We start from the raw sequence: 25,874 nt of genomic DNA, 5'->3' as shown, positions 1-25,874 counted from the left end.
ATGTTAAAGCTGTTGTAATGCTTCTATATTTTGAATTCAATTTTTGATACTTTAAATAGGTGCAGGTTGGGTTATTTCAGCTGCAGCTCAGATGTTCTGACAACTCCCTTTGTGTCCCACGGCAAAATAAAAACTAAATGATAAAACAATGAGTTAATGATTACAGAATTTTAAAATCATTTCATTTTAAAATGTAGCCTTAGGCAAAGTATTGAAATCCTCTGAAATTAGTTGAAAAAGGCATCAGAGTGACTTTTTAAATACAGACAAGAGCAGCATTTTGGGGGTGCAGCCAAAAAGACTAGCAATAGATAATAGCTAATCATGGTTCCTGGCTGTGCCGTAAACTGAAGGCTATTGGCCATTTAAAGTACAAAAGAAAGGACAAAGCATTCGACATGTCCCACACCAACTTCCTATTTAAAAATAAATATTTCAACAGGAAATAAAATTGCACTCGCCAAACCGTTTCTTAGGGTCTTTAGACCTGGCAAGGTAGTAGTAACCACTGCTTGAATTGCTGGCCTGGTTTCCCTCTGTTATGTAACATATCATGTGTACTGAAATATAATGGAGGAGAATGACTTTGAATATGCACACATTGCAATAAAGGCTATGCTCATATCCTCCATTCATGCAGACTGACATTCCCTTATGTCTGGACTATTGAAATCACAGTAACACACACAAAGTGGCCAGAAAAAAAAGAAACTTGAACATATTTTAATTATATATTAAAGTTTATTTTTAAAAAATAGCATCGTGTAAATATTTACATTGACATTTTTTACATTTACTCATTTAGCTGGCGCTTTTTTCGAAAGCAACTTACAAGATGAGAATAATAAAAGCAGAAGCAATTATCCAAGGCAGAACATGGTAACACTACTTCTCATTTGAAAGTCGCTTTGGATAAAAGTTTCTGCTAAAAGAGTTAACAGACATATTTTAGACATATTATACAATGTATCATGCATATTTATATATTATGTTATATATTGTATCTTTATATTAGATATTTTACCCCTTGAACTGGAACTATCAGGACATCGGTGCTCACAGATATTAGGAGTTGTGAGTTCTGACCATTGTTTCACCATCGCTGATATGAAAGGATCCAGATCAGATCGTTTAATCGATTCCTTTAGATCATCATCCATTTGTCTGCCACCTCTAGAAAGGCAAATATAGAAACACACTTTAAATGTAAAGCACAAACATTTTCGGTCTCAGAGTATATTTGATCAAGTTCTCAGCTGTTTCATGTAAGTGTTAACTTGTCTTAGATGTTTCTCCTCAAGTTCCTCAAGAGAAACAGAATTAGACACAAATGAGTCAGTTGTTCACATACAGCAACAGTATAGAAATCTCATGATTTCTTTTTGATTGAAGACTTTAGTAATTTGGCAAATCTGAGCACAGTTTGAGACATTGTTGAGATCTCTTGAGGAGACACATGTGAGATTAGGAGGAGGAGCAGAAGACTCACAAAATTCTCCATTTACTCTCCATTCAATATCACTGCTGTCTAATGCAAACAAGTGAGTTCAAAAAGTTACAAATTACACTTGGCCTCAAGTCTGTATGATGTTAAAGTTCACACAACACATACCCTGAGCTCGCCGTAATTAATGAACACACTGTGATGAGCTCGAGAGGAAGTTTTGAGGAGGAAACTGAATTCCTGATGTACTGCCATCCACTTCCATAAATGACAAATATGTTCCTGGCAGATCGGTAGAGATTCTCATTTTCTAGTACCATTCCTTGACATCTTTTTTCTACTTGATTTATTTTTTGTGGATGTCAGGTTGGCCTTCGGCTATGTTGAATTTTTTAGCCATTTGATGAGACATTGGAATGAGAGGCGGAAATATCAATTTATAAGTGAAATTAAACCCTCATTGCTCATGACAGGGGAAAGTGATCACTTGTTATTCTCACTAGCATAATAAAAGTAATAATGTATGGGTGTGACTATAGGGTCAATCTGCAACAAATAAAAATACTATTTGCATTTTCATTTCAAAGACAGTCAGTTCTATTAAATTCCTCTGGACTGCAACACAGAGAAATGTGTTGGTTTGATGTAGTCAACATGGAGAATGAGTCAGTCTTGTTAACAGACCAAATTTTCACACACCTAACCAGTACCGGTCTTTAATAAGTGAGCAAGATGCAAGCCACATTAATGTGTGTGTGATGCAGTTGAACCACAAATATCTTAAAGGAATGTTCCGGGTCCAATACAAGTTAAGCTCAATCGACAGCATTTTTGGTTACTGTAACACACTTAAAATGGAGTAAATGGGGCCAGTCCATAAACGTTAAAATTCACATGGTTTCAAAACTATAAACACAAGACGTATACATGTTAACATGATTTTAGTCTGATAAAATCACTTGCTAAGCTTATCTGTTTAAAGTTATATCCAAAATTACAACTTTGTTGCCATGACGACATCACGTCATGCTAACATGTATAATGTTTACATCTAGTAGGTGTACTTTTGAAACAGTACGTATTTAAAAATGTATGGACAATTCTGGGATCTTTTGAGATGTACATCATTTGATATGTTCAATTCAAAGATGTTTTTTTTAATTAAATTTATGTTGAAAATCTAAATGGTTAATGTACTTCTAAAGCAAATGTACAGTACTGTGCAAAAGTTTTAGGCATTTGTGAAAAATTTTGCATAGTGAGGATGTCTTCAAAAATAATGACATAAATAGTTTTCATTTATCACTTAATGTCATACAAAGTCCTGTAAACATAAAAAAGCTAAATCAATATTTGGTGTGACCACCTTTGCTTTTAAAACAGCCCCAATTCTCCTAGGTACACCTGGACACAGTTTTTCTTGGTTGTTGGCAGATAGGATGTTCCAAGCTTCTTGGAGAATTTGCCACAGTTCTTCTATCTATTTAGGCTGTCTCAATTGCTTCTGTCTCTTTATGCAATCTCAGACTGACTCGATGTTCAGTGGGGGAAATGACATCTGTTGCAGGGCTCCCTGTTCTTCTATTCTAATCTTTTCTGTTTGCAAAAGTAATGTTGTGAGTCTAACAGTCATATTTCCTATTGACACACTAAAGCTGAAGATATAATAACCATCTTAAGACAAATGATTTTGTGAAACATCTTATGTGCCTAAGACTTTGGCACAGTACTGTACCTTCAATCAATTACGTTAGAAGGATAACTAACCTGGGTAAAGACTACCGTCATTTCAAAGTTGTTTGCACAAAACTTCAAAGCTTTAAACCAAAAATGTTCTAATGTAGTTAAATGATCAGAAACCAAATAGTATAATAATTGTGTACTGTAGATAGAAAATTTTCTATCTTTTCAATCAACAATTGTTTTTGTTTTTTTAAAGGTCATGTGCATGGCCTTTCATTTCTTTGAATGTTTTAAAACTTTTAATTTGCACAAATAATCGATCACAGTCCAAACGCATCAAATAACTGCAACCAGTGTTTTATTTCTCTGTTTTTGTTCTAGACCCTTTATTTGCATCTGTACACCTCTTCTACACAACCCTCTGTGGTTGTAAGGATAATTTAATGTATCAATTATTCTTATGCTAATTAAGGTACAGTTTCCCAAGGCTAGTATCACAGATGGCGACAAAACCTCACACGCATCTTATCTGTCTGTCAAACTCTCGAACAAAGCCCCATAAGAACTGAGCAACAATATTTGCATACTTTTGTCCACTTTAATCCAGCATATCACAAAACACTTGTGTAACACCACCCTCCTCCTACGACACACACACACAGAAACACACACACACACAAACCTTTCTTTTCTTTGTAGCTTCTGTCATTTTCTGAGTCTGCAGTCAAAACTGTGGCAGATCTTGCCAGCTTAAGGAAGTGATGTCATAATTTATGTTTCTCTTCTCATGCCAAACACCAGTGGTGAGGTCATGACAACAGGAAGTGTTTCATTCCAGAGAATAATTTACATACAACATATTAACCACTAAAATCATAGTAATATTATGTGATACTGTTCATTCAGCCTAACATATCCTTAAATGGAAGAACAAAATCATATAGGTTTGAAACTACATGAAGGTGAGTAAATGATGACAGACGCCTCACATTAGTGAAATTTATCCGTATCACAAAGACAAGTTTTCAACCCAATGTGCTTTCCAACAGACAAAATAGCAGATAAATGGTTCGAGAAATTTTCCCGATTTTAAAATGAACAAAAGACCTCAATTTTCAGCACATATATACTCATTAAACAGATGTATAGAGGCCACATCATGACTTAAAGAGAGAATTTCTGCCTGTCGTGTCTTACTATTATGTAAAATTAGGTGGGTGAGGGTACAGGAAGATGAAAGGGTTTCATGGAAAATTATCCTTGCGCCAAACTCGGCCGCTGTCTAATTACAGTAACATGCTTTCTTCATGAGAGGGCCGCTGAGAGTGCTACATGAATCTCTCTTTTTCTTTCTCTCTCTTGCTCTCCTTCCCTTTGATTGCTCATTGTTCAGGATGGGATGCTGTGCTAAATGTGTGCTAAAGGTTGATGTTTAGATTTGTTCATATAGAAGGATGAAACCATAATTCTCCAAATCAGAGGACCACACACACACAGGAGACACTATTAAAGGTAGTTCATGCAAAAATGAAAATCCTGTCATCATTTACTTACCCTCATGTTATGACTTTTTTTAAATTTTTTTTTTTTTTTTTATCCATGGAACTCAAAATAAGTTTTTGCCAAGCTGCTGTCTTCAATACAATAATATTGCAACCACAGGCTGTCAAGCTCCAAAAAGGCACTATAAATAGCAGTCAATACAACTTTTGTGCAATATTCCAAGTCTTCTCAAGCTACACCAATCAGCCACAACGTTAAAATCACCTGCCTAATATTGTGTAGGTCCCCCTCGTGCCGCCAAAACAGCTCTGACCCGTCGAGGCATGGACTCCATGAGACCTCTGAAGGTGTCCTGTGGTATCTTAGCAGCAGATCCTTTAAGTCCTGTAAGATGCGAGGTGGGGCCTCCATGGATCTGACTTATTGGTCCAGCACATCCCATAGATCTGGGGAATTTGGAGGCCAAGTCAACACCTTAAACTCTTTGTCATGTTCCTCAAACCATTCCTGAAAATATTATGCAGTGTGGCAGGGCACATTATCTTGCTGAAAGAGACCATTGCCATCAGTGAATACCGTTGCCATGAAGGGGTGTATGTGGTCTGCAATAATCATTAGGTAGGCGGTATTTGTCAAAGTAACATCAACATGAATGCCAGGACCCAAGGTTTCCCAGCAGATCATTGCCCAGAGCATCACATTGCCTCTGCCGGCCTGCCTTCTTCATATAGTGCATCCTGCTGCCATCTCTTCCCCAGGTAAATGACTCACATGCTCCCGGCCGTCCACATGATCTAAAAGAAAACATGATTCATCAGACCAGGCCACCTTCTTCCATTGCTCCTTGGTCCAGTTCTGATGCTCACATGCCCATTGTAGGCGCTTTCGGCGGTGGACAGGGATCAGCATGGGCACAAGCTGCGATGCACTGTGTGTTCTGACACCTTTCTGTCATGGCCAGCATTACGTTTTTCAGCAGTTTGTGCTACAATAGCTCTTCTGTGGGATCTGACCAGACATGCTAGCCTTCGCTCCCCATGCGCATCAGTGAGCCTTGGGCACCCATGACCCTGTCGCCGGTTCACTGGTTGTCCTTCCTTGGACCACTTTTGGTAGGTACTAATCACTGCATACCGGGAACACCCCACAAGACCTGCCATTTTGGAGATGCTCTGACCCAGTCATTTAGCCATCACAGTTTGGCCCTTGTCAAAGTCGCTCAGATCCTTATGCTTGCCCATTTTTCCTGCTTCCAACACATTAAATTCAAGAACTGACTGTTCACTTGCTGCCTAATATATCCCACCCCTTGACAGGTGCCATTGTAACAAGATAATAAATGTTATTCACTTCACCTGTCAGTGGTTTTAATGTTGCGGCTGATCAGTGTATATGATGGTTTTGATGTGGGGAACAGACGGAAATTTAAATCACTGTTCACAAAAATCTTTGACAGACTACATAGAAAATAGCTGGCTGCTTCCAAGATGGCTGCTGAGTGAACTGACTTGCGTTGAAGTGTTAAACTTCAACTTCACTACAGCGAATTTGGATCATCATGAGAGAATTTATGATTTTATGAATTTATGTATCTCTTATTCTTAATCAAGGCGATGTTAAGCTATCCTGCAGGAGAAATGTTCTTGAGAGCATTGCTAACATGCTAACACATGAGCATGTATATGGAGAATACAGCTATCAGGTAAGACAAGAGAATTTTCACCTCATTATCATTGCGTAGTTTCTGAATTTTAGTGTATCTTTGAATCCATTAATTTTGCACCAGCTTACTTAAACTACATTAATCAGGGGCAGATTGGCAACCAAAATCGTCCCTGGAGAAAATGGAAAATTGGGGGGCGATGTAAAGTTGTCAGCCAGAGGTGGGGGACGGCGGGTGGGAAGTGGCAATGTGTTTCACTGTCTCCTTCTGCATATCGTGAAATTAAAGGCCACGTCCACACTGTAGCATGTTTTCCTCCGCCAAAACTTAGACTTTTAAAAACGCTCTCCATTACTGTGTACTTAGGAAAACGATGATGTTAGTAAACTAAAAACTGAGATTTCAAACAAAGATTAGTGTGGACAAGGCCATGTCCACACTAATAATTTTTTGTTTGAAAATGCATTTTGCTACATTTATGCCTCTCATCCACACTAGAATGGCATTGTCCTCCATCAAAAACGCTCCCGGTTACCCCATATTTAAAAAAAGAAAAAAAGATGATGTTAGGAAACTGAAAACTACTTGGGAAACTAGTGTGGATGTGTCCTTACACCCTGTCTACAACGGGCACGTCCGTTGACGCAACGCGACGTAGTGGCTTGAGGCTGTCTACACTGAATGCATTGACACGAACGTTTTAAACTGTTTATTTGTGTTGCTGACAGTAGTAACACCAACGCGTGCAGAGCAAAATGGAACGGGACACCAGTTTAATGTCGGGTGATGGACACGGCACGATGGACGCTTCCAGTGTAGACAGCATCATTGATTATAATGGGTTCTATTGCTTTTGATGCAACGCGCTGCCCGCGTCCGGTGAAGGCATGGTGTACGAAAACGAACAGTTCCGAGTTCTAAATCTAATTGGATGAGCAGTGTTCAAAGCTATTGTACTGTAAAAATGCTGGCATACATACCTATTACCGCACAACAGTTGAGTTCTGTATTAATTCGTCAAATTGCTCGGCTACTCTACAGTCTTTAGTAAATGAACTATACTACTTGGTGGAAGAATTGTTTATGGTAATTTTTTATTAGTGAAAAAGACCATAACAAGAAAACAACAAATGTAATTATTTACAGAACATTTGCGTATTTTCTCGTATTACTATTGTCACCACCATTCTATAAAATCAATAAGCCATGAGATGAGAGGCCATGCATTACAGTGATTTTACCACTTTTAAGGCAGATTTAGGGGGTCCAGTTCATGTACTCCTAAAGAACAACATAGAGTGGATCATTATTTTTAAAACATTCTTCATTAAAGATATTTTGAGAAGACATTTGCCTAAGTTTGTGTCTGGACTTTTTGGGAACATATTGATATTTGCTACAGAAGCATCGCTTTCTATAATTGATTTTCGTGTCATCCTCCCCTGTTGAGAACTTCCGCCCTCTACCCCTCCTTTAGAACAAGAGCCTTTGCGTGAGATTTTGACGTGAAGATGTCATGACAAGCTTGGCCTTTCTCTCTTTCCTGCAGCTTGTGCGGCCCACGGCCAAAATGCTTTGTGGTGCGAGAACTGTGAGAGCCCTGTTCCTCTCTCCCCCTCCACCCAGATTTACCCCTCTGGTTCCCATCCGCTTTCGAAGCCCTTAACAGCCCGAACCGAGAGCACGTAACCCCCCACTACACCCTATTGAGAGACGGGGGGACAATGCTGGCATTCTTTGGTACCTCAGCCCAAGAACAATGGATGTTTACCCAAGCAGTTGTCCGACCCAAACTCTACCGTTGATTACTGTTGGGTCTCCTGATTAACTCTGCTCCTTGCCCCAGCACAATGGATCCTTTGACTGGGCCACCCTAAGCCCCTTCCAATTTGTCCTCCCCTCCTTCACTGCCCTCTTCATTGCCACTCTTAACACAGAACTCCAGCATGGGACCCAAGTGAGAGCAGCATCTCTCAAAGTGCTGAAATATCCATGCTTAATCGGCACTCAATACAGCAGAGAGAAATGCAGAATATAAAGGACTAGCATACCTGGTTGCCAGATTAGCTTAATGTTTTCTACCAAAAATGGCCAAAATAATGTATATGAAAATCAGATTTTACGACAACCTTAACGGCATCTTTAAAAAAAAAAACACATTTGTAATGTATATACAGTATGTGAAATGTTGTAGGCCCTTGTACTACCCATGCTTTGAGTTCTGTCTTTTTCGTATTTATTTCATAGGTTTTCTTACATTTTCACAACTAAGTTTGACTAAGTAATGTACATTGGCAAAATCTTTGTATTTTCTTGCAAATCACGCTTGTTTAGAACAGACTGGTGGATTTGGCAATACATACAGTAACTCCTTTAATCAAGATTTTTACGTCAATTTTTTTTGCCAATCAATGTATTGACTCACTTTTAAGACATGGAATTTCTTAATTTTATATTTTTTCAATATACTGTAAAATCTCCCCACAGAGGCATTAATAAAGGAGAAGAAGAGAGAACTAGTAAAAGAAATGGTAGATACTATTTGCACCTTGGATACTATTTGCATCCATATTTAAATACTAACATACAGTATATGGCCATCAATGCAGCGTGTTTATTGTGTTTATTTAGAGTGCCACAGACACCCTACAACAACCCTTCCCCCTAAACCTAACCTTAACTCTCCCTTAGAAAAAAGAACCTTGGTCACCATGGTATTTTGTAGTAAAATTATAGTAACCACAAAATTAACCATGGTTACTATATTACCACCATATTATTGTAGTAACACCATGGTTAATTGCATTAAAACTATGGTTTCTACAAAAAAAAAACATGGTTACTATTACTATAGTATACAGTGATGCAATCTAATCAAAGGCGACACTGAGCCGCGGGAGTAAGAAGAAGGGAACGGATGCGATCGACAGACCCCGATTCTGGATAAAACCCTTCTCTGCACTCCCTGACATTCACCGTGACCAAATCACTGCAACTAAATCAACCTTTATTTTAATTTTTATTTATTATTGTAAGTAGTATTAAAGGAAATATTAAGAGTGGAAACAGGAAATCAGATGGTAAAAAAAAAAAAATGGGACAAAAGGCGGAATCGAACCAGGGTCGCTAGGACAGCACTACACATTTGCACATTTGTCTGTACACGCCATGCCACTGCAGCAACATCTAATGTCTAGTTTGTTGTATATATCTGTGGTTCAACCAGACTATTGTGGTACAAATAGCTGCAGTGTGTGGCAGATGCTATTTACACCGGGGTGCAAACAGTCACTCAGAAAATATATTCGATCAGCATTCTTGGTTGCCAGATTAGTTTGAAATTTTCTGCCTAAAACGCCCAAAATAGTGTATATGAAAATCGGATTTATAGAACTTTTTTGTTGTTGATGTAGTTGTACATGATAATTATTGTAGGTACTGGTATTATCCATGCAATTTTTATGGGTTTTCTTACATTTTGTCCACTTTTCCATTGTTAAATTTGACTAAGCAACTTACATTGTTAAAACGTTGTATTTTCTTGCAAATCACACTTGTTTAGAACATGCTGGTGGATTTGGCAACACAGCTCCTCTGAACAAGATTTTCTGGTCAAATTTTATGTCAGTCATTGTATTGACTCTCTTTTAAGCAATGAGATTTCTTATTTCTTCTTAAATGATCGTAAACCAGCCCAAATTTTGTCCATCCACCCAACTGAATTTTATCCTGCACAACTCAATCAGGCCGATTCCCTGCCAGCATAGATTCTAACTTAAGGATTGTAAGTACCATCCCAAAAACTGATTGTAGAACTAAAATATGGTCTTCAAGACACAACACCTGGTTTTATAACAGCTTTTGCACATACTGTCTGGCACTGTAATGTGTAAAAGGTTTTATGCAACTAGTGAAAATGCTTCTTAGTAATCTAATCGAAGTTGATCCCTGTTGTATTTGTTTAAAAGCTGAAAATGGCTTTTTCTGTCACATTTGCATTTGCAAGTTTGTGTTTGCACGTCACAATTCTTTTCAGGCTGAGAATATACCAACACTATGATAAATATGCATAGATATGCTCAATACTCATATTTTGCCTGCTAATATGAGGCAGATGTAACAGGAAGTACTACATATATTTTCCCAGTTTAACAAATTTGATTACTTTGTAATTTATTGCAGCTATATCTTTACAAAGATAGTCTTGAGGGAAGCAAAATAAATTGCATTAGTATTTAAGAGAATCACATGCCTTATACACTGTATGATTATACAATCATAAAACTCAGACATGTAAGATCATCTGTGCACTAGACTATATCGACTGAATGCAATCAGACAAAGTATAAAGAGTCTACTATGTGACTTATGCACCAGTTTAGTGCATCACAATACTGAATCAGTCTAAAATGTATGTCATTTAAATAATAATGCAGGTTAGTGTTGCAATACAAGAACACACAGTTTACGTTCACTTTTCATGCACCCATCTTTCACAAAACACATTTCAGATGTAAATCCTTGGGTAATATCAGTCTAATGTAATCCTGGTATTATACAGCATGTACAGTTGAAATCAAGTTTACATACACTTAGGTTGAAGTCATTAAAACTCATTTTTTAACCACTCCATAGATTTCATATTAGCAAACTATAGTTTTGGAAAGTCGTTTAGGACATCTACTTTGTGCATGAACCAAATCATTTTTCCAACAATTGTTTACAGACAGATTGTTTCACATTTAATTGACTATAATCACAATTCCAGTGGGTCAAAAGTTTACATTCACTAAGTTATCTGTGCCTTTAAGCAGCTTAGAAAATTCCAGTAAGTGATGTCAATCCTTTAGGCAATTAGACAATTAGCTTCTGGTAGGCTAATTGGAGTCAATTGTAGGTGTACCTGTGGATGTATTTTAAGGCCTACCTTCAAACTCAGTGCCTCTTTGCTTGACATTATGGGAAAATCATAAGAAATCAGCCTTAGAAAAAAATGAGTGGACCTCCACAAGTCTGGTTCATAATTGGGAGTAATTTCATCTGTACAAACAATAGTACGCAAGTATAAACACCATGGGGCCATGCAGCCATCATACCGCTCAGGAAGGAGACACATTCTGTCTCCTAGAGATGAAAGTAGTTTAGAGCGAAAAGTGCAAATCAGTCCCAGAACATCAGCAAAGGACCTTGTGAAGGTGCTGGAGGAAACAGGTAGACGTGTACAGTTGTGCTCAAAAGTTTCCATACCCTGGCAGAAATTGTGAAATTTTGGCATTGATTTTGAAAATATGACAGATCATGTCTTTTATTTAAGGATAATGATCATATGAAGCCATTTATCATCACATAGTTGTTTGGCTCCTTTTTAAATTATAATGATAACAGAAATCACCCAAATGGCCCTGATCAAAAGTTTACATACCCTTGAATGTTTGGCCTTGTTACAGACACACAATGTGACACACACAGGTTTAAATGGCAATTAAAGGTTAATTTCCCACACCTGTGGCTTTTTAAATTGCAATTAGTGTCTGTGTATAAATAGTCAGTGAGTTTGTTAGCTCTCACGTGGATGCACTGAGCAGGCTAGATACTGAGCCATGGGGAGCAGAACAGAACTGTCAAAAGACCTGCGTAACAAGGTAATTGAACTTTATAAAGATGGAAAAGGATATAAAAAGATATCCAAAGTCTTGAAAATGCCAGTCAGTACTGTTCAATCACTTATTAAGAAGTGGAAAATTCGGGGATCTCTTGATACCAAGCCAAGGTCAGGTAGACCAAGAAAGATTTTAGCCACAACTGCCAGAAGAATTGTTCGGGATACAAAGAAAAACCCACTGGTAACCTCAGGAGAAATATAGGCTGCTCTGGAAAAAGACAGTGTGGTTGTTTCAAGGAGCACAATACAATGATACTTGAACAAAAATGAGCTGCATGGTCGAGTTGCCAGAAAGAAGCCTTTACTGTGCCAATGCCACAAATGACAACACCTTGACATGCCTCACAGCTTCTGGCACACTGTAATTTGGAGTGACGAGACCAAAATAGAGCTTTATGGTCACAACTATAAGCGCTATGTTTGGAGAGGGGTCAACAAGGCCTATAGTGAAAAGAATACCATCCCCACTGTGAAGCATGGTGGTGGCTCACTGATGTTTTGGGGGTGTGTGAGCTCTAAAGGCACGGGGAATCTTGTGAAAATTGATGGCAAGATGAATGCAGCATGTTATCAGAAAATACTGGCAGACAATTTGCATTCTTCTGCACGAAAGCTGCACATGGAACGCTCTTGGACTTTCCAGCACGACAATGACCCTAAGCACAAGGCCAAGTTGACCCTCCAGTGGTTACAGCAGAAAAAGATGAAGGTACTGGAGTGGTCATCACAGTCTCCTGACCTTAATATCATCGAGCCACTCTGGGGAGATCTCAAACGTGTGGTTCATGCAAGACGACCAAAGACTTTGCATGACCTGGAGGCATTTTGCCAAGACGAATGGGCAGCTATACCACCTGCAAGAATTTGGGGCCTCATAGACAACTATTACAAAAGACTGCACACTGTCATTGATGCTAAAGGGGGCAATACACAGTATTAAGAACTAAGGGTATGCAGACTTTTGAAAAGGGGTCATTTCATTTTTTTTCTTAGTTGCCATGTTTTGTTTTATGATTGTGCCATTCTGTTATAACCTACAGTTGAATATGAATCCCATAAGAAATAAAAAAAATGTGTTTTGCCTGCTCACTCATGTTTTCTTTAAAAATTGTACATATATTACCAATTCTCCAAGGGTATGCAAACTTTTGAGCACAACTGTAGCTATATCGACAGTAAAACGAGTCCTATATCGACATAACCTGAAAGGCTGCTCAGCAAGGAAGAAGCCACTGCTCCAAAACTGCTATTTAAAAGCCAGACTACAGTTTGCAAGTGCACATGGGTACAAAGATCATTGTTATGTTTGGAGGAAAAAGGGTGAGGCTTGCAAGCTGAAGAACACCATCCCAACCGTGAAGCATGGGAGTGGCAGCATCATGTTGTGGGGGTGCTTTGCTGCAGGAGGGACTGGTGTACTTCTCAAAATAAATGGCATCATGAGGAAGGAGCATTATGTGGATATATTAAAGCAATAACTCAAGACATCAGCTATGAAGTTAAAGCTTGGTCACAAATGGGTCTTCCAAATGGACAATGACCCCAAGCACACCTCCAAAGTTGTGGCAAAATGGCTTAAGGACAACAAAGTCAATGTATTGGAGTGGCCATCACAAAGCCCTGACCTCAATCTGATAGAACATTTGTGGGTAGAACTGAAAAAGCGTGTGCGGAAAAGGTGCGAAACTACAAACCTGACTCGGTTACACCAGTTCTCTCTGGAGAAATGGGCCAAAATTTCAGCAGCTTATTGTAAGAAGCTTGAGGAAGGCTACCCAAAACATTTGACCCAAGTTAAACAATTTAACGGCAATGCTACCAAATACTAACAAAGTGTATGTAAACTTCTGACCCACTGGGAATGTGATGAAAGAAATAAAAGCTGAAATAATTCATTCTCTCTACTATTATTCTGACATTTCACATTCTTAAAATGAAGTAGTGATCCTAACTGACCTAAGACAGGGAATGTTTTCTACGATTAAATGTCAGGAATTGTGAAAAAATGAGTTTAAATGTATTTGGCTAAGGTGTATGTAAACTTCTGACTTCAACTGTAAATGTAGGCCCATATGAGGACCAGTTTAACATAGTGGCACTCAGAAACGCTCCCCTACATCACTGTGCTTACTGTATGAAACAAAACTTTGTACAAAATAAAACTTAAAAAAGCAATAACTTTTAGCATCTTGGAAAACAGAACTGTTAGGCGAAAACCTTTTTAAAAACAATACCAATGCTTCCTTTACAAAGCAATAAACATTTTTTTTTTTCTACTTTCAAACACATTATAGCTTCATAAGTTCATTATAAGTATTTGAAAAATATCCAAGTCTCTCAATTAACATGTGGTCATAAAAGCTGTATATGCATAATAATTGTATTAGTACATGAGACCTGTATCAAAATGATGCAGTTTATTTTAGAAATTGACACTAAAAGTCAATGTAACTCTCTTTAAAATGAGTTTGACAATATACCCATTTATTAACAAGCCTGGTCCATGTGATAGCACTTTGCCTTTTGTAATAACTTGAAGTGTTTTTGTGGCCACATTGTGACTGCATAACCTGTAGTATTGCAGCAGGATGCACACGCACACACTGCATGCCTTTAGCATCCTGTCTACAGTCAGTCCGCCCATCTGCCCAGCAGAGCTGCTCTGCATGCAGGGTGCAATATTCAGATGAGTCCCGCGCAGATTAATAAATCATTAAGAGCGTGCTGGCTGTAACGGCCCCATTCACACGCTTGCCGGACAGTGTATGTCTGCTGCGAGCTTGGCATTAGACATGCAAAAATGTTAATGTGGACAGGCATTATAAGAGGCTTGTGAGGCGTCTGTCTGCACGCTGGCCCTGTGAGCATCTCGCCATATTGTGTCTGAGAAAGAAGCCCCTCTCGTCTGGGCTTGAAGACCCACTTTGTGTCTGCATGCAGCATAATGCGCCAAAGGAAGGATAGATGTGCCGATGAACATGTAGAATATGTAACCTAAGTAGCAATGCATGAATAAATGTATGTGTGTGTGTGTGTGTGTGTGTGTGTGTGTGTGTGTGTGTGTATATATATATATATATATATATATATATATATATATATATATATATATATATACATATATACACATATACACACATACACACACACACACTGTATATACTGTGTGTGTGTGTGTATGTGTATGTGTATATATATATATATATATATATATATATATATATATATATATATATATATATATATAATGTATATATATGTATGTGTGTATATATATATATATATATATATATATATATATATAAACTACATCATAATAAATCATTATAAATTATTATATATTATAAACTACTCAATATATATTGTAAAATATTGTTCCTCATAAATAAAGGTAATTTAAAATGTTTTGTTTTTATTCCATATCCTATTTTACTGTTAAATCAACATTAAATTATAAGGGCACAGGAAGAGACACCTGTTTTCCTTTTTGGTCTTTTTCTGGTCCATTCACAGCATTTAGTCTTCTGCTTAAGCCAGCACTTTAAGTACACAGTCAGGGGGGGTGATTGCATCACAAAGGAAAGTACCAAGTCCATACCCCTATTTTGGCTTTGCAATTTGCATAAATTTGCATGATTTTATATGCACAAACCTTTTGTTATTTGGGTGGGAACCATTGGGGAAAAAATGGAGCTAGTGCATACCACACACACACACAAATAAACATTTACACCTACTGTAGACAAGAGGAAGATTTTGATATAAGCTGAACGCTAATATTTGCACAGCAGTGCATGTTTATCAATAATCAGCAAATTAGCTGTTGTAAAAATATGAATGCGTTTATTGTAACCACTGTTGTTTTTGTTGTAATTTTTATTTTTATTTTTATTTATTTTTTTGGCAATTTATCATGCGCGCGTACACACACATACATTTGTTTTTGTATCATCATGTGGACTTTCCATTGACTTCTATTGTTTTTAAACTGAGCAAATGATTTTTTCTATCCCCTATTTCTACTCCTAAACCTCACAGAAACCTTTCTGCACTTGTAGCTTTTAGACATTATGTAGAATCTATTTTAATTCTAAACAATTTTATTCCGATCTATCTTTTCATAAACAATTAATCTGAATAGCACTTGTAAAAGCAATATAATCAGATCAATATATCATGGCTGTGTGCTATTTTGAATAACATCAGTGAGTGTCCGACGGTATAGCAGTCCAATTCTACTGACTTGATTTTATGAAATAGGTCAGGGGTTTAATGTTGCCTTTGGCCTGGTTTTCTAAACCACACACACACACACACACACACACACACACACACACATGGATAATATGCTTGCTGGGTCTTATGGCTCAAGAAACATGTCCTTGGACCACACAAATTCTTGTAATGCTACATGGTCATGATTCTATTAACTAGCATAAGATGTTAGCACTGGGCCTGGTATCCTTTCAAACACGTCATTACCTTTAACTCAGCAACATACAGTGATAAGTATGTGGGAATTAGCTTTACAATGTCATGTCACCCACTTCTCTACCCTATATGACTACAAACTCTTTACACCAAGAATCTTCAATATCTCTCTTCTCGTTATAGTTCGCCTTGGTCATTTGCATAAATATCATTAAATGTTGAGCCAACACATACATGTGCATGGCGATGAGTGGTCCTCAGTGGACGTTCACATGTCTTTCTCTGCCCTCTGGCTCTCCACTCACCTCATGTTGCATCAGCCTCATGAGCCCGTGCTGCGTTTACTTCCTCCTCCGGGCGAGTCACTGCTCCAGCTGCCTCTAACACACATAGAAAAACAGAGATTTCACATTACACACAGAATAAGGGCAGGTTATTGGGTCCACTCCTTTGTATTATGCAGTATAATGTATAATTCAATTTCTTATGTTTAAGACTATTGCAAGCTTCACATTGACTAAAATACCCCATATGTACTTTTTATATAATTTTATTTACAGTAAATTTACAGTCTAACACACTTTGCATTGCCTTTACCAAGCACACTCAAATACTGTACAACCGTCATGAAAAGTTCAGTTTTTCTAATTTAGGGCTATTTGGAGTTACATGACATGGCAGCCCATTGTGTAAAATAGTTTATTTTATTTACAGTGAACCAACATTAATGCCTCCGTAGTTTAAAATAATCAGTCATGGTTTCCAAGTACTAAGCACATACATATGGGTAGTTGACATTAAATACTTGCATTTGGGAAGTTGACATGTTGAGCAGCGTTGCATGCTGTAATCCATCTAAAACTATTTGAAGCCGCATTTTGCTTTTTTGACACGTTCCTTTAAAAACAAATGTTTTACTACACAGGACCATTTAAAATTAACTGTTGATGGCAAAAAAGATTATAGAAAAATTGTGAAAAACTTAAAACAATTTGTGACCAGTTACTATGGTTTTCTTTATACATTTTAACCTAAAATCCTGATTTAGATAGGTCAATGGACACATTATGCATCAATAATTTTTTTCACTTTACCGTCATGAAACATTAGTAAAACTACTGTTATAACATTTAATGTACAAGATGAATTACAGTCTAAAAATAAGAAATAGGGGCCGCTAGGATAATGTGTTCTAATAAATGTTATGCTAAATTGAATGCATAAATGTATAAAAACATTTCACCAAGATATGTTCCACTAGAACTAGAGTATCAGTGGCACCTATTATGGCATGAATATCTAAAAATGTGAATTAATAATTAACTGTGTTTCTCATGTCTGCCATCTACCTGTAATTCTGCTGTTCATATTGTATGCATTCCACCAACGTTCCTATTCTAAAAGTAATCAAAATTCTTCTCATCGGTATTACTGTACTATGAAATGTTGGGCATGTTTAAAAAATGTGCACAGTGAAACCTTCATAACACTGAGTATAAAGACTAAAGATAAGCTGTGCTGATATTTTAGGCTCTCAAATCAAATACATATTATTTGAAATATGCGCAGCTTGTGATCTCATGAAACGGAGTGAGTAGTCAAATGTCATGAGCTGATTAATTTAGTATTTGTTTTGAGCATCACTATAATAATGGCTTCATTTTTATGTTTTGCGTGGTTTATACATGTAACGTTGAGTCAAAACACAAGATCCCGATTGTTCATCAAACCCGAGTCTCCTGAGAATCTCCAGGCTGTGTGATTAGCACCAATCATATGCTGGAGCTCATGGTGCTAAACCAATGAAAATGGTGCTAATTAGAAAATTGGTATTCATGGTAACGGGCAGCCATTGTGACATATGCAAAGCGTGCGATGTGTGTGTACCAGCAGACATTTTGGGATTGCCCCCTCAGTCTCCACTGCCAAAGCCATAAGATGGTGGCAAATAATAAGCATTGCTTCTACGGTGGACAATGACGTTGGTGGAGATGCCCATGTACCAATGAAAGTGAATCGAAAGGGTCGAATGTAATGTAATTTACCATATTCTCACACTTACACCTTTGCATTTGTTTACTTTTTTTTTTATTTTTTTTATTTGTTTACCTATTTCAACATCTCTTCTTGTCAATCAACATGCACGTAAATCAGGGCTTTTAATGTTTTCCCAAAGACACCCTTTCCTTAAATTTCATGATTGACTTACTTTCACATTTTTAACAATATAGAAATATGCCTTATTGCATAGATTTGTCATTTATTTAATTATAGACCATTTGATCTATGCATCAGGGATTAGGAAGTCAAAGATTTAATTCAAGCAACAATGTGGTTGTTGATTTTGCCTTGCTTTCAATGATATCAGTCTTTGCCTACAAAAGCCACTCCTCGTGCCCCTCCAGCAAAATCCCAGAGTCTCTCAGCAAATTAACAATGTTTATGAAGTACAAAGTCATTTGCAGATTGCAGTCGCAGTCATTAGCCGCAGTCAAAGATATCTGGTCCCATATTAGGAAAGATGAGCAAGATTTCTTGTAAAACTGAGAAGGAAATACAAATATCAGATATTAATATTGGATATTTTGGGGGAAATTTTTAAAAGTCCTACTTTATTTCTAGCCTAGTCGTTTATAGAGTATATAAAAGTGTCTTATTCTAGTCTGATCATATCTTTGCTTCACTGAGAAATACAGTTGATCTTTATTAATAACTGTGCAGTTACCGTGAATATCAATGTTAATATCTTTTATGTTTTGATTACATATTATCTTGATGCCACAAGGCAACATAAATTGCTCTGAGAAGAACTAAAGGTCCGTATCAGCGTAATGAACACTGCTCTGTGACTAAAGCGCAGTAATGCAAGGTGATTCTCATTAAACTTATTGCAGCTATGGACCCACTGGCAACTTTAGCCCATACTGTATGGAGTCAGCTCGCCTCATCTCCATGGAAACTCCAATGAGCACAAGAGCTGACAGATTTGTTAAAAGTGGGTGGACACATCTCATAACTGTGGAAATTTGTGTGATCTTTCTCTTTCATATCATTAAATGATTTACAGTATCTTTATTTAGCTCAGGTGTTGGAATGGTCGGTGGCAGACAAAGTGGCATAATTTCAAATCAAACTCATTCATTATTGCTTGTATGGTGAATAGGGGCTATTTTTGGTGACCACAGGCCTTCACAGTGGGTCAGTGAGATATCTGGTGGGTAGCAAGCAGAGTAATTCATGAGATTTCATTTTCAGAGGTCATTTTATTTTCATTTTAATATTATTTAACACAGGTTATTTCATGTTCTCCCCATCCGTTTGGTAAAAAAAATAAAATAAATAAAAATCCATAGTAATCATAGTTTTCACCCAAATACTATATATACTACATAGTATAATACATATTATATATAATACTATAGTAGTTGTTGTTTCTACTTTAAAATCATAATATACTGGAATGGGACCTTGAAAAATGTCATTTTAATTTATTTTCTTATTTAATACAGAGTTTTAAAACTCAGTTTTATTTTCGTACATGTAACTATGGTTACCAGCTATGGTTATACATTTTATACATTTACAAGGGACAATAGAACTTAAATTCAGTCTCTGTGATCAGTTAAACTATTTTATGTGATATTTCAAGCATATTTTAATGCATTGTCTGTGAAATCATATTAAACAGTATTGTTTAAGTATTCAACAAAGTATTTGCTTGGGTTTTTATAAAAGTTTTGTTAACTATTTTGTTAACATTTTAACACATTTTTCTTGCATTTAAGTGTCTGATTATATTATATAGGTCAATATTGGTCATGTTTTTTAATCCAAGCACTCTCCTGGACCCCACCTTGTCCTGGGTGACCTGTTTGACCTCTCATGCCCTCTGTCCCATGAGGAATCAAAGTTCAGGGTTGAGCACGTGCTTCATGGTCAAATTCAAGTTCGTTCTGACCATCACAAGGGATTCCAACTTCTTCATTATAAAACGGATAGCCCTATTCTAGATTCTGATTGGTCAACACAGCATTTCAGCTGTGCTAAAATAAACTACACGATCTCAGCTATGATGTAAAACACCTGTTCAACTGTCTACCAGTCACTGCACAGCAGCCATAAAGACCAACTACTGTATAGCGCCATATTTAATTTCTGACCGTGGTGAAAACAATGTCGTGATAGACATGTTTGAATTTTGGCGGGAGTGGAAACGAGGATTTAAGAGCGATCCACTTACAAATCTCTTCAATAAGATGGGTGATTTTTTTATTTTTTTATTTATTTATTTATTTTTTTGTCTACTGAAATATTTTTTTGGAAATATGTTTTTTCAATGTTTCGTCAGCTGAACGATCAACGCCGATTGTCACAACAGTACAACCCATTGTCGACTGTAAGTCGATTCCTCACAGCCGTTTCCCCTTCCGCCAAAAATCAAATATGGCGCTACTCTGAATGAAGTCACTAAACTTTAGTTTAGATGTCAGGGACTGAATTTGCTTACTTAACGTTGTAATGAAAACGTGTGCCCTTAATATTTTAGGGTTTATAATTTATATTTTTGAGGTTTATAAATTACAATGGCCAACCTTAGGTAGGTTGCTTCATTTACAATAACATAACAATTAGGCCTATTGGTGAGAGAAAGAGAGGGATAAATCAAACATTTTTGATGTTGCTTTATATATTTCTTCATAACTAATTCTGAATTCAAATTATGTAATTGGCTATAGGCTATGTAAATTTGAATAGCCGCATAGTTTCTGCCAAAAGACAGTTATCTACTAGGCTACGGTTAGGCCTCTTTGTTACTTCAATAAAACAGTCTTAACTTGGTGCCACTGACATAGATAATTAAATACAATTACTTAAAGATTCTAAAAGCTTCTTACTCCTTTTGAAATAAATAAATAAATATATTCATTTAGTATGTTTTTTTTTTGTTTTTGTTTTTTTTTAAATAGCAATAACTGTAGCCATTAAGTAGGCCAGTTTTGGTAGAAACTACCGTGGTACCATTTTGTAAGGTATAGGCCTATCCTAATGTGTAGCAAGCTGTTTAATTTAGTGTAAGTGTGTGAGTGGGAAAGAAAAAGAGACTCTAAATCAGATGTCAGTACTTGGGGCCTCTCTGCCGTCCTTGTCGTCGATTGTTTACGAGTCACCCGTTAATTCGTTCCTTGATTCCTAACTACAGCATCCCGTTGCACATTCCCGTCACACACACGCTCTCCAGCATCAACCATTCACGCTGTTCCACCCTCCACAGAGATGCAGATGAGCAGGGTGCACTTGGACCCCCCCGCAAGGGGCTGTCTGTCATATTCTGCCCCAGACAAGACATTGCCCACTTGCCCTCGAGCGTGGGAATGGGGGTCCACAGGCGTTCACATCATATCCCCCACGTGCGCTCGACCGCATCAATTAAGGATGAGTTTGTGTGCCAATCCATTCCCATTCCTTCCACCGTCCTATTATGTCCCAATTATTGCATTTGAAGAGCTTGAGTGAGTCCACTGAACAGAGTCAACGATACTTCACGCGCGCACGTGGGTTCACAACAAACTTAAGCCTTTGTCTTGATAACAGATTCTTATTATATGCATCCTTTTATTCAAAAGCTTTACAGTATTCTTGGGCATGCATGATAAACAAATCACCCTGAAGCTTGTGCATGTGCAATTGAACATTTATAGCCAATATATACATTCATTCAGAAGTATAGCCTGCAGTGGCCTATAGTTTAAATGATTCACGTAGCTGATGCTGACAGAAGCGGTTCTTACTTTCGGTTATCTAGCTTTATGACGACCAGCACACTCATACAGCTAGATAACCAAAGATAACAACGCGCCTCCAATATGATGTGTCACAACAGAACAAGTGCAAAGCCCAACATCTGTCCCAATTACTCCAAGTCGCCAGATACGAGTAATTAGTTTTTATGTAAAAAATAAAAAATTGAACTTCCTCGCGGCGATCTGTCCTTCATCACTTAATGCAAAAATGAGGTCGATCCGATGCAACTTTGCTCCCGTGCGTAATTTTAGAAGTTCCTAATTGAAGCACCGCTTCAGATGATGAAGGTAAATCTTAAAATACACGACATCCATTCATCCATAGCAGTGAGGATGCTTTTATTCCAGTCTGTGATTGGCTTGGCTGGATTTACAGTGCGGTACGCATGAAATCCTGCGTATCCAGGCAAGAGAATAAACGGGGACGCAGCAAAAAACGCAAGGCATGAAGAAAGCGTTGGGAACAATGCAACAGCTGTATAGTAGCTAAACACAGACTTGCTTGGTTTTTGTAGCTTAAGATATCGCTCTTCTTTCATATGTGCGCAGGTTTGATCCAGAAGCTTTTTGGTCCTTTTGCTCAGCACTGTGTGCAATTGAACATCCTTATGACGTCCTTCTGGCACACTGCTCGTGACGTACTCACGGATGACAGAATTGACGCACTCAGTGGGGTTAAAGTCTGTCCCCAAAATGCGCACAAACCTCATGAGGTCTCGAGGTCGCGCGGAATTTAAATGCTCATGATTGGAGACCTCTTCAGCAATGTGGCGTTATAGACTGTTTTTACCCCCATTTTGTAAAACTAGCCTGTTCGTTTTAAGAGTGGAATTCTTATAGTTGCTTTTACAAAGGTTTCAAAAACAGATTCGAGGTATCTTTGAACAGGAATGCATTATGAAATATAAATAATCATTATGAGTAGATTGAGCACTCAGCAGTGTGTATGATCTTTTGCTGTGTAAACAGGCCTGCCTTAACTGCAAGACTAATATTACCTAATTAGATTCGTTTTTGCAGCAGCTACACACATTATCTCAATTCTATAGCCTCCCTCAAATTGTAAATATTATAAACACAACAGAACAAAAAGCATTCTGACTGGAGGCTAATTATACATCATAACTGTATGTCCATAACAGTTTCACCTTGACAATTAAAGCAAATCTTTAAAAGATATTTATCTTATTATTTCTAATCCAAGTCTAGTATTTTTCCCTTGTTATTTTCACACATACACACAAATAGAGGCTGCCTAGCCTAAATGGTTTCCATTTGTCAGATATTCTATTAGAAATGTGATCTTAGATGTTCTATTAGAAAATACAAATACCTGTATTTAAAATATATATATTTAAATTATTGATAAAAAAAGAAATAAATGAGCTGAATAAAGACGTAGATCATCACTTTTACACCAAAGAACAAAGGTTTACTTAGTTCTTCCAACTACTTGTTCTTAAAATATCTGAAATCTTCTTGCAGATTTGAGTAGTTTTACAGTACAGCAAAATTATACTATTTATTTGTGGGATCTTTTGTGGTTGCTCTTAATTAACCATCCTGAAGCAATCAACCACTTACGGTGTTCAGACAATTAACACTTATTTTTCCGTTATCATGTCCTGTACTGTCTATGCAAGCCAACGACTTAGAGGCCAATAACGCATGTGCCTAATAAAAAATATTTGTCGATATCAGCATTAGTCTATAACACAAGGAGAGGTTTTTTAAGCGCATTGTGTGCTATTTTTGATAACGAGATAAAAAGATTAATGTGTCTAGCCTATTAATAGCCAGCATTAACAAATAACAATGACCAACCACTATTCCATTGTTAGGAAATTATAACATTTTTTCGTTTCTTATTTAATGACAATTTTGCATATTTTTATGGTAAGGTCATCCGTTGAAATAGGCTAACTGTGGCCAGACATATATATATATATATATATATATATATATATATATATATATATATATATATATATATTATTATTATTATTATTATTATTATTATTAATTGAAAATGTTTAACTATACCAATATTAGTACAAACACACTTAAACTACAGATTTATTACAGAATTACAAACATAAAGTACTTACATGTTCTTTGGACTCACCTTGGCATTATGAGATTTTGTAGGTCGCCAGTCATATGTATGTGAAATGGATAGACGAGCATCCTCGATTAAAAATCAAATCCACGAAATCCTTTTTTTTTTTTTTTTTTTTTTTTTTTTTGCCAAAGATGCACTTGGCATTGTGGTTTGAAACTATTTTATTCCATCCACTGGATGATGAGGTGAATAGGAAGAGAGGAACTTCATCACATAGCTGCCTGTGCACAGAGCAAATGGAAAGTGCAGCTCGAGCCCTTCAAGTTTGGGCGGGTTTTTTGTGTGTGTGTGTGGGGGGGGGGGGGGGGGGTTGGGGTGTCATGGGCAAATGTATGATCCACCCCTTCTACCTCTGTATTAGACGTGCAATAAAATTAATATTGCATGCAGTTGGTCAAACTTGCTCAAACTCCCCTTAAGGACTGAGATTTTGCTCAAATGAGCTGTCCGTGGTACCAAATGCTTTTACGATGTTTCCAGGTTTTACAAAGTGAGTTACCTGTATCCTGATGAGTGAAAATGCATTTCGTTTGCCATCATTTATTTATGTCCACGCCACGCCATAACCCACTAGCATTCTCTTTGACCCGCTTTTATTTTACATAAGACAACATAGGAAATAATACATTTCCCATGAATGAGTGATTTTTTTTTAAATAGTTTTAATTCTGTTATCATTATTTTCTATTATTATTTTCATTCTCATTTGATGGTGGACTGGAGGGGGGTCACGTTCAATGACGTAGACTTGTTTGTTACGTGCAGCCATATATAGACCCACCAAGGAAATTAGTGCTGCTCAATATGCAAATCAAGCCATAATGACTACACTATAAAAGACGAAACTATGTCTCGTGCAAAAGTGGTAATTTTTCCGTGTGTGGTTGGGGTGGGGGTTCATTTACGAGTTTTATTTCTTAAGCAAACCAAATATTGTGGATTTTAATGTCGTTGGAGGAAGGAAGTAGGAAAACATTGCGGGGAAATTAACGCCTATAATGAGCTGTTTGATTTGGCTTTGTGTTTGTCACCAGGCAGAATAGCAAGTAGATTTGCTTTACAGGATATCTTCTGTATTTTTTTAATTTATTTGTTTAAGCACCTCAAAGCTTTTATACTTCTGCAGGTGAGTATTTTGGTGAAAGTTAATAAGATAATATAAATTACAGTTTAAAACCAGATGTCGACATCTATCATTTGTTATCTAGAGCTATTTATTACAATACTAAACTGTCTTAAAAAATGTCATGATGTAGCCTAATTATTTTTTCACGTGGAAATCAAACTGTAAGCATCACAGAATATTCGATGTATATAAAATCGGATTTTATGTCTTTGTGCTTATTATATGATGACCTTGTAAAAGCAATTATATTAATTTGCAACCATATATATATATATATATATATATATATATATATATATATATATATATATATATATATATATATAATTACATTTACAAATGTATATTCTTACCTTTTTATTATATTCATGTCAATATTAAATGTAATTTGCTTCTAATTAGTATGAATCAATCAGGGCAACTCCAAGCGCCAGAGTTG

General features: G+C 36.9%; 1 long non-coding RNA gene across 1 annotated transcript; it reads right to left on the bottom strand.

Annotated features, from left to right (window-relative positions):
• Positions 1–763: 763 nt before the first annotated feature.
• LOC127432639 (uncharacterized) lies at positions 764–24,541 on the bottom strand. Its single transcript, XR_007895772.1, has 3 exons — positions 24,313–24,541; positions 16,692–16,766; positions 764–1,173 (listed from the first exon to the last, which is right to left on the bottom strand). It is a non-coding gene; the product is annotated as an uncharacterized LOC127432639 (long non-coding RNA).
• Positions 24,542–25,874: the final 1,333 nt, after the last annotated feature.

Source organism: Myxocyprinus asiaticus, chromosome 42, assembly GCF_019703515.2.
Source record: "Myxocyprinus asiaticus isolate MX2 ecotype Aquarium Trade chromosome 42, UBuf_Myxa_2, whole genome shotgun sequence".
Taxonomy (NCBI): Eukaryota; Metazoa; Chordata; class Actinopteri; order Cypriniformes; family Catostomidae; genus Myxocyprinus; species Myxocyprinus asiaticus.
Note: the sequence above shows the minus strand (reverse complement) of the source record. Positions and strands in the feature narration are given on the sequence as shown.